The sequence below is a fragment of the Triturus cristatus genome, chromosome 2_2 (assembly GCF_964204655.1).
Source record: "Triturus cristatus chromosome 2_2, aTriCri1.1, whole genome shotgun sequence".
Classification (NCBI taxonomy): Eukaryota; Metazoa; Chordata; class Amphibia; order Caudata; family Salamandridae; genus Triturus; species Triturus cristatus.
In genome coordinates, this window is record NC_140582.1 from 919,390,670 (window position 1) to 919,406,496 (window position 15,827).

A 15,827-nucleotide genomic window follows, 5' to 3' on the forward strand; every position below is an offset into this window, starting at 1 on the left:
TTAATTTAGTTTCAGATATAAGTGCCAATAACCCTGATACAGGTTAGTATGAGGAACCAGTTACTGTCTGCCTCTGATACTTGACACTGTGAATGATCTGACTGGACTGTTTGGTGCTGGTCTTAAATGTGTTTTCTCTTATTTCAAGGTTTGTCAAGTTGGGCAGGTGTTGTGCTTGGTCTAGATATTATGTACATATGGACTTTAAAAGTATATTATTTATTTTATGCAAATGACAATCTGTTGCATCCAGTAAGTATTTGTGAATTTAACTGTGTATGTGTCAGCATATGTACACAGAACTTTAACACTGCAAGACTTGTTTAATATCATGGTTACGTACTTGTTTACAGTACAATCAGGTTACAGGAGGGAGCACTAGGGTTAGTGCCCTTCCATTTCTGGTGCTCTGCAGCTGTTTCAAGAATTCTTGCAGTTTCTTGTTTCACAAATGGCTGTAATTTCTGATATTTAGAAGTTTTCCTTGTCTTCATTGCATGATTTTTGCCCGTGAGAAAGTGTCACTCATAGTCATTGAAATGTCACTCATAATTTCACTGAAATTATAAAAATTTCACACGTGGCATTCGGAAACCTTGGCAGCTATGCACGCTGTCCCACCTTCCGCCTGCCCTGCTAAATGTATTCATTCCCAAATACTGCATATTTTCAGCAGCAGTTGGGTGCACTTTTAAAAGCATTAAATTTCATGCCATTTGTTATTACCAATTCATTCCTTTCCTTGCAATTTACGTGACTTACAGATAGCAGCTTGTCTGGAGAGGATTAGCAGCGCACCCCATTTAACTTCCCTACCTCCATACACCCATCCAAACACAGCAAGCTCTGGGGATTGTAAGTACACACACCCTACTTAGCTCTACAATCAAAAGCTTCTAGGTTTACCAAACCAATTGACCTATATATAGTTCACTCTGTTCCCAAGCATAGAACTGAAGCGTAAGAGTAAACTGGAGACCCCGCAAATTATAGACTCATTGCCCTTTTGGAAATCGAGGCAAAAGGATACGCCAGCCTTCTCCTGCAAGACCTGCAGGACTGGGCTAGTAAAAATGAAATTCTACCTGTGTACCAAACCAGCTTCATGTGGAAATATGGATTTTTCTGGTCAGTTATGTCCCCTATCTTGGACCCCAACGGTTCTATGTACATGTCACAAGTACATGTATGTTCCCTCCAGTTCCAGTTATGAAGACGCAAATACATGTGCGTCCACCGTCAACATGTCCTCTGTCAGATCCGCCATGAATAGGCCGGATATTCCATTCCTAAGTACAAAAGGCCACCGGCTTTGTATGGCTCACTTATGCCATTTTACAGTCCAGGCAAGTAGGCCCTGATTCTGTCATCAAAACTCCTCTTGCCTTCTGCCTCTGAAAGCTCCAGTCTGAGCCTGCATCTGTGACCATGAACTCTGTCTCATTCTCTGCGCGGCTCACGAAGCCTGACATCAGCCTATTCTCTGCCAAGAACTGTATTTCACCTTCGAGTTATCTGCTTCCCCCTCAGCCGATGCATTCCTGCCTAGTAGTTTAAGTAAACATTCTTCCAGCTACCAAGCAAAGGGCCCGGCTTCTCTGTCTTAATGCAAGTAATTCATAGCCCTGTTACTATGGAAGATTCCTGCCCTCGCATTTAGTGTAGACACTTAGACGCTTGTACACGCACACACAGTCAGTATAGAATAGATTCTGTCCGAGAGTCCTTCTTTATGGATAACACAGTTCTTTAAACATAGGATGTTAGATATGATTTGGGATTAGGTTGACTTGACCCCTCAGACTTCTCGTCTCCACATGTAGAGCTAAATGTCAAGTCCCCTTCACCCCCTAGTTACACGTCAATTACACGTCATGCTGCTGCGCGCGCATCTATGCCAAGTATTATCTTATAGATCCACCTATATATGATCTCGTAACCAATTATGTTCCTTTTTTCTCCTAGTTCCACCCATTTTCGGTTACGTAGACAATTCGTCATTTTCCTTATCAATTGTTACGCCTATTGCATTTGCTTCATTGTAATGTATGTATTATAAAAGCCATTTCATGTCAATAATGTGTGTGCTTCACTTCCTGAACCTTCGTGGTGACGGAACATTGGGAGCAACCGATTATAATCGAGTTAATGGAATAAAGCCCATTCCGAACCTCTAGTACCACGGATTCTGCCTCTCATTTTACTGAGCTATTTTATTATGTTTCTGTATCAAATTCAGTCCCGGTAAAGGAGAAATATTTACCACATGAATGGCGCCCGAACAGGGACACTTTCTCATCTCACGCGCCGGCGGTGAGTTGCAGGCCCGGTCTCCTGCCACAGCTGGACGGACAATAACGCGTACCAGCAGGATTTCCTGTATCTCCCTCCGGTCAAGCGGGGGCGACTGAGACTGCGATCAACACCCAGACGAGGCGGTGAGAAGTGCGAAGTATCCCGACCAGAGCCTAGCTGAGAGAGCAAGATCCGAGGTATACAGAGACCCACCAGTCCGAAGTCAAGCCCAGTGTCCGACGAGTCGAGTCGAGTCCAGTCCGAGTCAAGTTCAAGTTACTGAGGCCTTCCGTTTCCGAAGCTACCCGGTGAGTACCATTGCTGGGGAGGCATTTCTGACGTGCACATAGGTTGTGCCGGTCAAGACGGGTTTGGGTACACAAAATCCGGTCTGCACTGTTTTAGCAGTGTATCTGTACTGTTTAGCAGTATATCAAGTATTCCGAAGTATTCCGAAGTGTCTAGTTATTGTCTAGTTACTCTCGAGAATTAAGCTTGGTGATTAGTTATGCAGACGATCATCATTGTTGTTTCAGTTAAGGTTTAATGTTTAATGTTTAAATATGTTTTAATACGTTCTGTATATTGTGGTATGAATGACTGTTTATTATCGTGTTTATTGTATTAAGTCTGTTCAAAATCAAGTATCAGGTCAGTGGTCAAAATCAAGTATAAGGTCAGTTCTCAATATGCCGCTCTTTTCGAAATTAAGACAGATCACTACTAGAAAAGGGGCTCTCGAAGAAGCCGTTCCTATTCCTCCTAGGGACACTCCAGGGCACTTCATGTATCATAAACATGGCTTAGACGCTATATTATTTCTTGATTTATGGGTAGACTACACCAAGGGATTACCAGAAAGTCAGAGGTGGCCCACAGCGGGAACCTGGGATGCAGAGTGCATCATGAAAGTAGAAGAAGAGTTATGGAAAAGGAAAGTCAGACAGTCACAGAAAGATGCCATTGAATTATGGCGTAAAGAATCACATAGACGAACAGAAAAAGCACGTAGACAGGAAGAGAAGAGTAAAGAGAATTCCAATAAAGTTCAAGAAAATCTATTAATTGAGGAAGGTACCCGAGTGAAATCAGAACAAGTAGACAGACAAAGAAATGCCCTTATGAATGGTATGTATCCCCTTCTGGCCGAAGGATTACCTAAGGCTACCCCAGAAATACCGAAAGACTTGCCACCCCCATTGTTCCCAATAAAGGTACATCCTAAGGGGCATCCTAGAACAGCAGAAGACGTTTTTCTTTCCTCATATTTAGATGACACGGCTCCCGAGTATGCTAATTCCGCCCCGCATAGACCGCATACCAGGGAGGTTCAACGCTCAGATCCAGCACCTGTATCCCTACAGCAACAAATCGAGTCACAAGTTCTGGCAAGCACATCTGTTTCTACATCCGCTCCTACAGCTGCTTCTATAGCTGTGTCCACACCTATAGTTGCTGTATCACGTTCAACGAATCCTTTCACACCCGACACCCCAGATGGGGCCACGGGAGGTGCTACCAATATCTTTTCTACGCCACCCAGAATAAATAAACTCACTTTTCAAGAATCAGCACATTCACGTACACCCAAACTCCTTAGTGCCCGTGCGCTTAAGGAACTTCTTGTAGATTGCAGATATGACCCTGTGCCTGGAAAAGAGGACGAAATGACCCTAGCATCATTGCGTATCAGACGAGCCGCAGTGTATTTAGGGAAGTTACCAGGAATGACTGCGCATCTAGATAATATATACCATTTTGTCCACACAGGGCGAGATCCAGGATGTATTAACAGAGCTATGGAATACCAGAAGGTAGAGATACAGGGGGAACTGTTACGTTTCCTCATAAACTGTGTGATCAGAAATCAAGACCGACCGGGGGTAGACCCGGAAGCAATGCAAATTCTTACAAGATGGAGCCAGAATATATCAGAAGGGAGACATGATAAACAAAATTGTATAATAGCCATGTGCCGAAAGATCCGTAGAGAAATAGAACGACTACACGAAGAGAGATCAGAGGTAGACGAGTTCGAACAAAGCGAGGAAGAAGGGTCAGGACCGCCCACAGGACAGTCAGAAACTATAGCCTATGTAGGTAAAAGAAGATCTTGTAATAGTACGAGATGTCTTAATGACCCGATACGCCCGATATGTCCAGACAATAACAGGAGTTTCCCAACACCCATAGTCCATATAAGGTCTAGTGAGCATTCGTTCCAAACAGCTGACAAATTACTCCGAGAACGAAGGGGTTATCATTTCCTCGATTCTATTGATGGACAAGATTTAGCCAGGGCAGCTGTCCATTGGGTGGACAGTCCCGGAAAATATAGTGATGATACAGTAGTACGTACATTCTTGAATCTTACCCCAGATGAACAGAGGTTAGCTGGGATTTATATGATTCAACAACTCATTATACTATATCGAAGTCAGCATTCAGATCCTGGTCCCTTACCCGACATATTGACTGAATTACTCACGAATAGATGGAGAGGTGCAGGTACTAAATTAATTAAAGAAATTCTAGAATCAAGAAAGCAATATATTCTTTTTGTATGTTCAGAACATGTTCCATTGCCCGTCAAGGAAAGAACAACGTATCACATAGATAGACAGAATCCCTTACGAGAAGTGCACCCAATAAAAGGCGAGGACAATCAGTTTAGACGCGTATTTGTATATACGCCCATATCGAAAATAGAATTGTTACAAATGAAGAAAGTGGTACCCAGTCATGACAAAGACCCAGCGGGTTTTCACCGAGAAATTAAAGACATGTTACTCATGGGAGAGTATACCTACCCCGACATTATGACAATATTAAAGGTATTGATGCCTGCTGGCATTTATGAGAAACTCAAGGAAAAAGAGTGGGAGGTAGGAGACCAAAAGATAGAATGGTCAGTATTAGAAGCAGAAGAAAGGGCCCGAACTGCAGGAGCAGGACTTGGGGACAAAACTAAGGCATTACCAGGATTACTAGTACAGGTACTGCCGCGTTTATTAACTACGAAAAAGGAAGACTGGGGTACAATTTCAGCCTGTAAACAGAAGCAAGATGAGGACACTAGTGATTACTATGCCCGATTTGAAAAATGTTTCGGTATAAATAGTGGCATAAAAGCAAGTAGCGAATCATACCCACATCTGTTTGTGACAAAATTAGTTGAGAATGCTCTGCCCCCAGTAAAGAATAGAGTATTAAAGTTCGAGAGTACCTGGCAAGGTAACACTCCATCACAAATGTTACAAATGTTACAGTACCATCACAATAGAATTAGAGAAGAACAAGAACATGAACACAGACGCATGAAAGACACGAAAATGAAAATGTTAGTTTCCCAGACAGTTCCAGCTGAAGGACATAAAAAGGGTATGACACATTCCGATTCAGCAGGACCTGTAAAAGGGACATGCAATTATTGCAAAAAGCCAGGTCATTATGTACACGATTGTCCAGTTTTAAAACATAATATCAGCATAGGTAAAACACAAGAAAGATCACGGCCACTCAGACAAGATCAGAATGAACAAGGAGCTTTGCAGCATGCCCAGGCCATGCCAGCCGCACAACAGCCAATACAGTTTGTGCCAGCTGCACCACCGTTGCCTGTTACTGCCACACAGACAACAACACGACAAATGTATCAGACCGCACAGTATGAATATCCTGAGTACCAGCGTTACGCATGAACTAGCCTAGAGAGGGAAGTTGACTTACCCCTTATCGAGATACCAGTAGATCAAGAAGGACCTTATGTACACAGTGAATTATTAGGTCAAGATAGAAAATTTTTACTCGATAGAGGGGCAAGTCGAACAACAATAAAACGTAGTGAAGTTCCAGGGGCACCCCTCTCAGGCTCACAGAATGTTTCCCTGGGTTTTTCAGGAAAGCCCATTGTTAATGAAGTGTCACAGCCTCTTCCACTTACGATAGGACCTTTGACCCGAACTACAGATTTATTGCTTACTAAATCATGTCCAGAAAACCTGTTAGGAATAAAAACGTTAAAGGCTCTAGGAGCTATAATATGTTGTTCTCCGGAAGGAGTAAGATTGTTTTTACGTGATTTTAAAGGTCACTATGTATCTAGAGACATGGATCCCCGATTACAGACTTTACCGACACGTCTATGGGCACAAGGCCCTACTGATGTTGGTTGCATGAATATTACACCATATCGAGTCACATTAAAGGCAGGAGTGGTGCTACCACGAATGCGACAATACAAGTTACCCCCAGATGCTGTAATGGCTTTACTACAAATCATTGACGAGCTCATTACCCAAGGAGTAGTTGTAAGTTGTAGAAACAGACTCCAATGTATGTAATTCACCAATAATACCGATTCTTAAACGAACAGATCCTAAGGCCCCGCCAGTATATCGATTGGTTATTGATCTGCGCGAGTTAAACAAATGCATTGTGCCACAATTCCCTGTGGTCCCAGATATCTCGTCATTACTGACAGCTATTGATTCCGAAGCGACATTCTTTACTGTAATCGATCTCAAGAATGCTTTTTTCAGCGTCCCAATAGATCCGGAAAGCCAATATTTATTCGGATTTAGTTTAAATGGACGTAGCTTTAAATTCTCACGCGCACCTCAAGGATTTACAGAAAGCCCCAGCATCTATAGCCAAGCACTGAAACGAGAACTTGACAGTATACACATGCCAGTTAACACGGCTCTGCTTCAATACGTCGATGATCTGCTGATCACCGCCCGAAGCGAACCTGAATGTGAAAAAGCATCACTGACAGTTTTACAATTTCTAGCCGAAAAGGGGCACAAGGTGTCCCCTTCTAAGCTGCAATTCTGTGTCCAGCGAGTTATTTATCTTGGACACTCGCTGTCCAAGGAGGGAAGGCAGCTTACACCAGACCGCATTCAGTTAATAGCTAACATGCCAATGCCCAAGACACAAAAGGAGGTGCGGGCTTTCATAGGCCTCACTTCATACTGTAGACAGTGGATCCCGCAATATGCCTTTCTAGCAAAACCACTCATTCAGTTGACAACACAGGAGGCAGCCACATCGACTGTTCTCCCTTGGACTCAGGAACATACACAAGCTTTTGTAAGCCTAAAGAAAGCTTTATGTCAAGCACCTGTTTTAGCAACGCCATGTTACAGAAAACAGTTTACACTCTTTGTTACAGAACGCGGAGGTACTGCTTTGTCAGTACTCACACAGGAACAAGCAGGAGCACACAAACCATGTGCTTATTTTTCTAGTACATTAGATCCCGTAGCTCAGGCTTTGCCTGCATGCCTGAAATCAGTAGCAGCGACAGCTTTAGCAATAAGACAAAGCGATGCCATAGTGTTAGGACATCCATTGACAGTTCAAGTACCACACACAGTAGAAGTCCTTGTGAATAGAACGCAAACACAACACTTGACTATAGCACGACTTACAGGGTATGAACTTACATTGTTTCAGCCACATATAGAAATCAGACGCTGTAACACATTGAATCCTGCCACACTTTTGCCAGTAACCGGAACAGACCCACTAGCTCATGACTGTATTGAAGTTATTACTATAACGACGAAACCTAGACAAGACTTGACAGATGTTCCATTGTCAGATCCAGACCTGACATTGTATGTAGATGGTTCATGTATGAGAACAAGTACAGGAGAGTTAGTGGCTGCTTATGCAGTCACAACAGATACTGAAGTCATTGAAACTAATCGTATAAATACTTTGTCAGCTCAAGCCGCAGAGCTTGTCGCTCTGACACAAGCCTGTATTCAAGCCACAAGTAAAAAAGTCAACATATACACTGATTCACGTTATGCATTCGGAGTCGTACATGACTTCGGCGTGCTGTGGCGAGAGAGAGGTTATTTAACTTCCCACGGTGCCCACATTCAGCACGGACCCCTCATTCATGCCTTATTAGATGCAATACATCTACCTACTGCAATATCAATTATGAAATGTAAAGCTCATACGAAAGTTACTGATATCATTTCTCAAGGCAATGATTTAGCCGACAGAACAGCTAAACAGACTGCTCAAACCCAAACATCCGACATGACAAAGACAATAGTCCCGATGCCGACACATTGTATGACAGTTAAAGATCCTACTCTTGACGTAATTGACATACAGACACATGCTACACCAGACGAAATAAAGAAATGGACTGAATTAGGAGGGATCCAAACGGACCAAGGATGGATGATGAAAGAAAAGTCTGTATGGTTCCTTCCTGATTCAATGGTCCAAGTCATTATTAACACTATCCATAGTCCAGCACATCTAGGAGAAAAAGCTATGCTAGACAGCATTCAACACATTTGGTTCAATAAACATTTACGAGCAGCAGCCAAACAAAAAGTCCGTACCTGTATGATCTGTTGCCAGTTCAACCCAGGAAAAAGTGTTCCCGTAGAACAGGGTGGATTTCATCCTCCTGATCACCCTTTTGAAGTCCTCCAGATGGATTATATCCAGATGGAACGATGTCGAGGATTCAAATATGTTCTCGTAGTTGTCTGCGCTCTGTCCCGTTGGACGGAGGCATACCCGGTTTCACTGCCCCGACTACTGCCAAACAGTTAGTTCGAGAATTCTTCCCACGCTACGGTTTACCACGTGTTGTCTACTCAGATAACGGCCAGCCGTTCTCATCCGAATTAATGAAACATGTTTCACTTCTGCTAGGATATCAGTGGAAATTCCACTGTGTCCGACACCCCGAGGCAGCAGGTCTCGTAGAAAGACATAATCAGATACTGAAAATCAGACTGTCCAAAATATGCAGAGAGAAAGGGGTCGACTGGATAGTAGCATTACCAGTTGCACTTTTTTACATGAGAATGGTAGCACACTCTAGAACAGGGCTATCCCCGTATGAGGTGATCTTCGGTAGACCACCAAATATGTGGGGGACGCCTATACCACGCAAAATAACTGATATTGACTGTAATATGCTGACAGATTACTTGGCTTCCTTGATGTCTGCACTACAATCTTGTCGTTCACAGGTTGCTGCAGCATTCCCCGACAACACTGAGGTGAAACCCCATGACATAGTTCCGGGTGATCTTGTGTTTGTAAAAAATTTCGACCGAAAGACTCAGCTGGAGCCCAGGTGGAAGACACCCAAGTTGGTTCTGCTGACCACAAGAACAGCCGTGAAGATCGAGGGCCGCAAGGGTTGGATTCATTCAAGTCATATCAAGAAATTTCATGGACAATACTCGGATATAGACATTGTGCCCTGCACTCCCTCACAGACTGATTCAAAACTTCCTTTGGTGGAAAAAACTGAAAGTGAACTCTACAAAGTTAAGTTGAGGCCGAGGACGTCAGACGGTTTGATTGTTTAAGTCCTCTCCTAGGTGAAGCGGTTGAATCTGTCTCTGACATGTATCCTCTAGACCTGAATCATGAACAGTCGCGAAAAACGATGAAACAACAGGCGTATTGTAAATCACTGCGTAGCCATTGTATAGGGACATTATTAATTTTGTTTTCCTTAAGTCTTTTAATAATTATTACCAGTATGTTGTTGCACATATATTACCCTATTGCCAGAAATGTTCACAATGTTATTGCAGAACATTCTTTTAGTGACTTACCACCGCATGAATTGTCCTATAGACTTGCGCTGCGCAATAACACTTTCATTAGTATGTTACACCATTCCCATCAGACTAGTAATGCAACTAATTGTTGGGTGTGCGGCCGACTCCCTCCCTATCAGAATTATGAAGGAGTCTTGCCTTTCTTTCCACATCCATTTACACGTAATGGCTCCTGTGGGGCATGGTTTAGTTTAATGAATTCCATAGACTCAGACACCGCAGTTTACCAGGATCAGTGGGTATGGGGAAACCTGAACCTAGTTTTACTCAAAGTCTGTTATCCTGACAAGGAGGGTCGCCCCAAAAGAACAGGAACTGATCTAGAAAATGAAGTATATGGATTAGGTAATTTTACACCTAATCTCATGATTCTAAATGTTGTATCCGAAGTTGAACTAGTCTTACCCACCATGTCAGTATTCCCAGCAAAAGGTGAATTGTGTGTAAGAAAGGTTGGTTCCATACATATGGGCCATAGTAAGTGCACTACTACAGTAGAATACAGTGATCAAGGCAAATCTTCATTCAGAGCTTATCGCCACTCCTACTTTATATGTGGTCAGACTGCATATATGCGTCTACCTTTAGATTGGGATGGTACATGCTATATCGCATTCCTTTTGCCACCTGTTTTCCTAGCTCCTCCTGATTATTATAGAAATATTCATTTAGTACACAATAGAGAGCGGAGAGATCTCCCAATTGTCGATTATACTGAGACAGCATGGGACAAGTATGTAGATTTCAATAAAGGCATCTTTCCCTATATAGGTACTGTTACTAATAGCAAGCTGATACGTAGATTAACTAAAACCCTTGAAGCAGTAGTGAATGAAACTATTTCCGCCTTAGGCAATTTAACAGAAGAGCAGTCTGCTATGCGGATTGTTGTGCTTCAAAATCGTCTTGTCCTTGACGTCATCCTGGCTGATAGAGGCGGAGCTTGTAGGGTCATCGGATCAAGCTGCTGCGTATTCATACCAGAAAATTCGCCATCAGTATATAAAGCCATAACTCGCCTTCACAAGATTGTAAGCCAGATACACCAGAACCCAGGCACTTGGACTTGGTCCAGTTGGTTTTGGAATGTGATATCAGCCTGGGGATGGAGAGTTCTGTCCTTCCTAGGTATTGGCCTTCTCATACTATTCAGTTGCTGTCTATGTCTACAATGTGGACCAGCGATTTGTGGTCTGTGTGCCACATCGTGTATTCCACCACCAAGATTTCATTCAAGATCCCGGAAGAAGAAAGAAGAACAAATGATGCTATATGAACAGATCAATGGATTAATGAAGATTGATATCTCTTAACGGGCAAGTAGGGGACAAGGAGGGAATGTGGAAATATGGATTTTTCTGGTCAGTTATGTCCCCTATCTTGGACCCCAACGGTTCTATGTACATGTCACAAGTACATGTATGTTCCCTCCAGTTCCAGTTATGAAGACGCAAATACATGTGCGTCCACCGTCAACATGTCCTCTGTCAGATCCGCCATGAATAGGCCGGATATTCCATTCCTAAGTACAAAAGGCCACCGGCTTTGTATGGCTCACTTATGCCATTTTACAGTCCAGGCAAGTAGGCCCTGATTCTGTCATCAAAACTCCTCTTGCCTTCTGCCTCTGAAAGCTCCAGTCTGAGCCTGCATCTGTGACCATGAACTCTGTCTCATTCTCTGCGCGGCTCACGAAGCCTGACATCAGCCTATTCTCTGCCAAGAACTGTATTTCACCTTCGAGTTATCTGCTTCCCCCTCAGCCGATGCATTCCTGCCTAGTAGTTTAAGTAAACATTCTTCCAGCTACCAAGCAAAGGGCCCGGCTTCTCTGTCTTAATGCAAGTAATTCATAGCCCTGTTACTATGGAAGATTCCTGCCCTCGCATTTAGTGTAGACACTTAGACGCTTGTACACGCACACACAGTCAGTATAGAATAGATTCTGTCCGAGAGTCCTTCTTTATGGATAACACAGTTCTTTAAACATAGGATGTTAGATATGATTTGGGATTAGGTTGACTTGACCCCTCAGACTTCTCGTCTCCACATGTAGAGCTAAATGTCAAGTCCCCTTCACCCCCTAGTTACACGTCAATTACACGTCATGCTGCTGCGCGCGCATCTATGCCAAGTATTATCTTATAGATCCACCTATATATGATCTCGTAACCAATTATGTTCCTTTTTTCTCCTAGTTCCACCCATTTTCGGTTACGTAGACAATTCGTCATTTTCCTTATCAATTGTTACGCCTATTGAATTTGCTTCATTGTAATGTATGTATTATAAAAGCCATTTCATGTCAATAATGTGTGTGCTTCACTTCCTGAACCTTCGTGGTGACGGAACATTGGGAGCAACCGATTATAATCGAGTTAATGGAATAAAGCCCATTCCGAACCTCTAGTACCACGGATTCTGCCTCTCATTTTACTGAGCTATTTTATTATGTTTCTGTATCAAATTCAGTCCCGGTAAAGGAGAAATATTTAGACCAGGAGCATCCACAATGGACAACATTGTAGCCCTCGCCTACCTAATAGAACAGTCCGTGCAGAAAAAGTCGCTTCTTCTCTTTGCATGTTTTGTGGATTACTTGGCGGCCTTCGATGGTGTCAACCGGAGTTTGTTGTGGCGGAAGCTGCAAGACAGGGGGATACTAGCGAGCCTGTTGAAAGCTATAATCAGCCTCTACACTGGAACTTGGGTTCGGGTAAAAACTGTGACGAACTCAGCCACTAGAAAGATTCCAAAAGACAGAGGGTTAAAGCAAGGCTGTGTATTGGCTCCTTTGCTTTTTAATCAATATACGGCGGACCTCGGAAAAATTATATCTAATGCGAACATTTTACCCTCAAAAATCGGTCCAAAGAGACTATTTTTAATAAAGTACGCAGATGATATGGTATTATTGCAAAGACTATTGGACTCATTAAACACCTACAACAACAATAACGAATTACGAGCGAATGCAGGAAAGACAAAGATAGTGATATTTGGAAAATACACTAACAAACTCAGACAACAATGGAGACTGGGTAATTTAAAAATAGCAATAGCAACCAAATATAACTACCTGGGGGTGTGGCTGATGAGCAATGGGAAGCCTACAGCCCATATTGCTACCGTTGTGCTACCGTTGAAACAAAAGCCAAGGCAGTGACGTTTGCCCTGCGTAAACTGTATTCCAAGTTAGGCAGTCCGTCAACTAAACCAATCAGAAAGGTTATAAATGCCAAGCTGCTTCCATCAATCACATATGGTCAGATAGCATTCCCAGTGGCCTTTATTAACATTATGGAACAGTTCAATTGCTGAGCATTTAAGCGAATTTTTCAGATCCCTGCTCATGCCCGAAACTCCCTGGTGCGATTGGAACTTGGGCTGAACAAACAGAGCTACGAGCATTGGGCCTCAATGGTGCGGTTCCACCGAGGGGTTTGTGCAGCACCGCCGCACACAATGAAGTCAATTTTAAAGACAATTTTTGTGAAAGAAAATAATGAATGGAGCAAAGGCCTGCACACCGCCTGCACTGAATTGCACCTCGACACGACCAAATTGCAGGACCTGACCAACCAGCCAGGCATCATAGAATCTATACTATTATCAAAGGAAGAGGACATGAAGGAACTGAATTCTTCCAGTAGCAATATTGGGATACTGGCAAGTTCCTACGAAGACCGACTACGGCAGCCATACCTTGACGCTGTGTTAAATAAGTCGATTTTGAAGCAAATTTTTATAGCGAGACTTATGGTTCTGCCGATCAAAGACATCAAAAGGCGTTGGAATGCCTTAATGGCAATGTAGACTTTGCCACCAACATGAGGAATCCTTGGCCCATCTGGTCTGTACATGCTATTGTTTGTTACATGCACGACACATTTTATTAAAACCTCTGTATTTAAAATACGGGGTGCGGACCTGCATTGAAGCTATGAAACTTATTTTTAACTTAGAAACTCCAATGGAAGTGGCAAGGTTTGCAAAGTTTGCATATAAGGTTAAAGATCTTTTAAGTAAAGCTGCGCACATTGCTCTTATTTGAAACAAATTTACTTGGCATGAAAAACTCACGCTACATTTAGTGTTGTATAGCTTGCACCTTATTGAAATGGAATTGTCCATTTCATTTAGTACCCGGCTTGCACATGCCATTGTCGAACCCATGCACTTCATGATAATACTGAATCCTTTATTCAAAACATGGATTGAACATCTTTAAGACCGCTTATGAATGCACTTTCAACTCGGAGGCCCCGTAAGACTTGCAAAACTTGTACATAAGAGGAAGGACTCGCTAGTATTGAATTGATTTATTAGATTTACACCAGCTCGTAACTGATTTTACCTGTTTTAATACCCTTTTCGTAAAAATCACTTTACTTTGTTTTAGTACATAGAAGACATCAAATTCACTAGGCATACCTATTGTACCAATTGTAACGAAGTAAGCAAGTTCCGGGGCTACGTTATTTGAATTTTTTGTAATAATTTTTGTCAATTGACACAATAAAATTAGTCAAGTTCTTTATAAAATAAATTAAAAAAATAAAAAAAGTAAAAAAAAAGAGTAAACTCATCATGCAGAGACCAGAGAACACATTGTAAAGCTCTACAGTTCTACAGTTTGCTGTGCTGTTACCTGGAAGGAGGATTCGCTGCTGCAGAAGGGAGGACCCAGTCAACACCTCGCGGAACCCGCTTCGCGGGTCCCGCATCGCCAAGGTCGCCAAGCCGAGTGTTGTTACCTGCAGGGTGTGTGCGCGAGTGACAGGGCTGCGAGCGCTGGGAACCGGGACTCACTCTCCCAGGAGCCCCGGCGATCCCGAGGCCAAGTCACCTGGCCCGCTCTCCCTGACCGCCCCGCCCCTCATGTTCCTCCTAACCAACGCCTACAAGAAGTGACGTGCCTCGCTGCGCGGGAGCGCGCGGGAGTGCCCGGGGCTAAGCCCGGGCAAAGGGCGGGCCCTCTGTGGCCCTCAGAGGCACGAGAAGGCGAGGCCACCCCCCTAAGGTTCGCCGTCTGGGATTAGTAAGGTACAGAACTCTATTAACCCTCATTACCCCCAGGTCTTCTGCCATCTGCCTGTGGATCCTGACACATACCTTGGTCAATTGGCTCGGTCGTTTGTAAGAGGTAGGCATTATGGTAAGGAAAAAGCCCGCATCTGCTGCGACGGAGCCCCTCAACACAATGCTCTCATATGTGGTTCAAAAAGTCAATAAGATCAACAATGAGAGGAGGCAATCGCTAGGCTTGAGCCAATCGCCAGTTCTTCCGTTAGAAAGCCCGCCCGCAAGGGCATCTGCTCCAGAGTTACTGACCACACCGCCAGATCTTCCCCAGTCGAATAGCCTAGTTCATATCCCACAAGACTTGGCCAGCGATGCAGAAGATCCTCATGTTTTGGTTAACTCGTCGGCCAATAACGGCAATACCTCAGAGCATAATCACCAGTCATTTTCCATCGAGGAAGTACCGTCACCGGGGCAGCCCGTTCCACGGCCAGTGAGAACCTGTAGAAAATCTCACTCAAAGAGAGGGGGGAAACAACAAGGCAGGAGAAAGGCAGCTACACCACCCCCAAGACGTGAAGGGCAACAAATTGACTTTGATGCCGATGCAGAATCCAGACGTATTGTTGATGATGAACTCTTTAATCGGATCCAAGATATGATTGATATAAAAATTAGGACAATCATCAAGCCCTTGATTGGTAAACTGGATAAATTAACTTCGGAGGTTAAGAAGGCGGGGGGGTGCACAAAGTAATCTGGTGGTAGAGGTGGCCAATCTATCTGCTCTTGTCACAAAATTGGCATCGGGAGCCGTAGAGGCTCTACCAAATGAGAGTGTCCCACAGCCTACACTGCCAGAGGGGCCCTTAGCAGTAGCTTCAACTC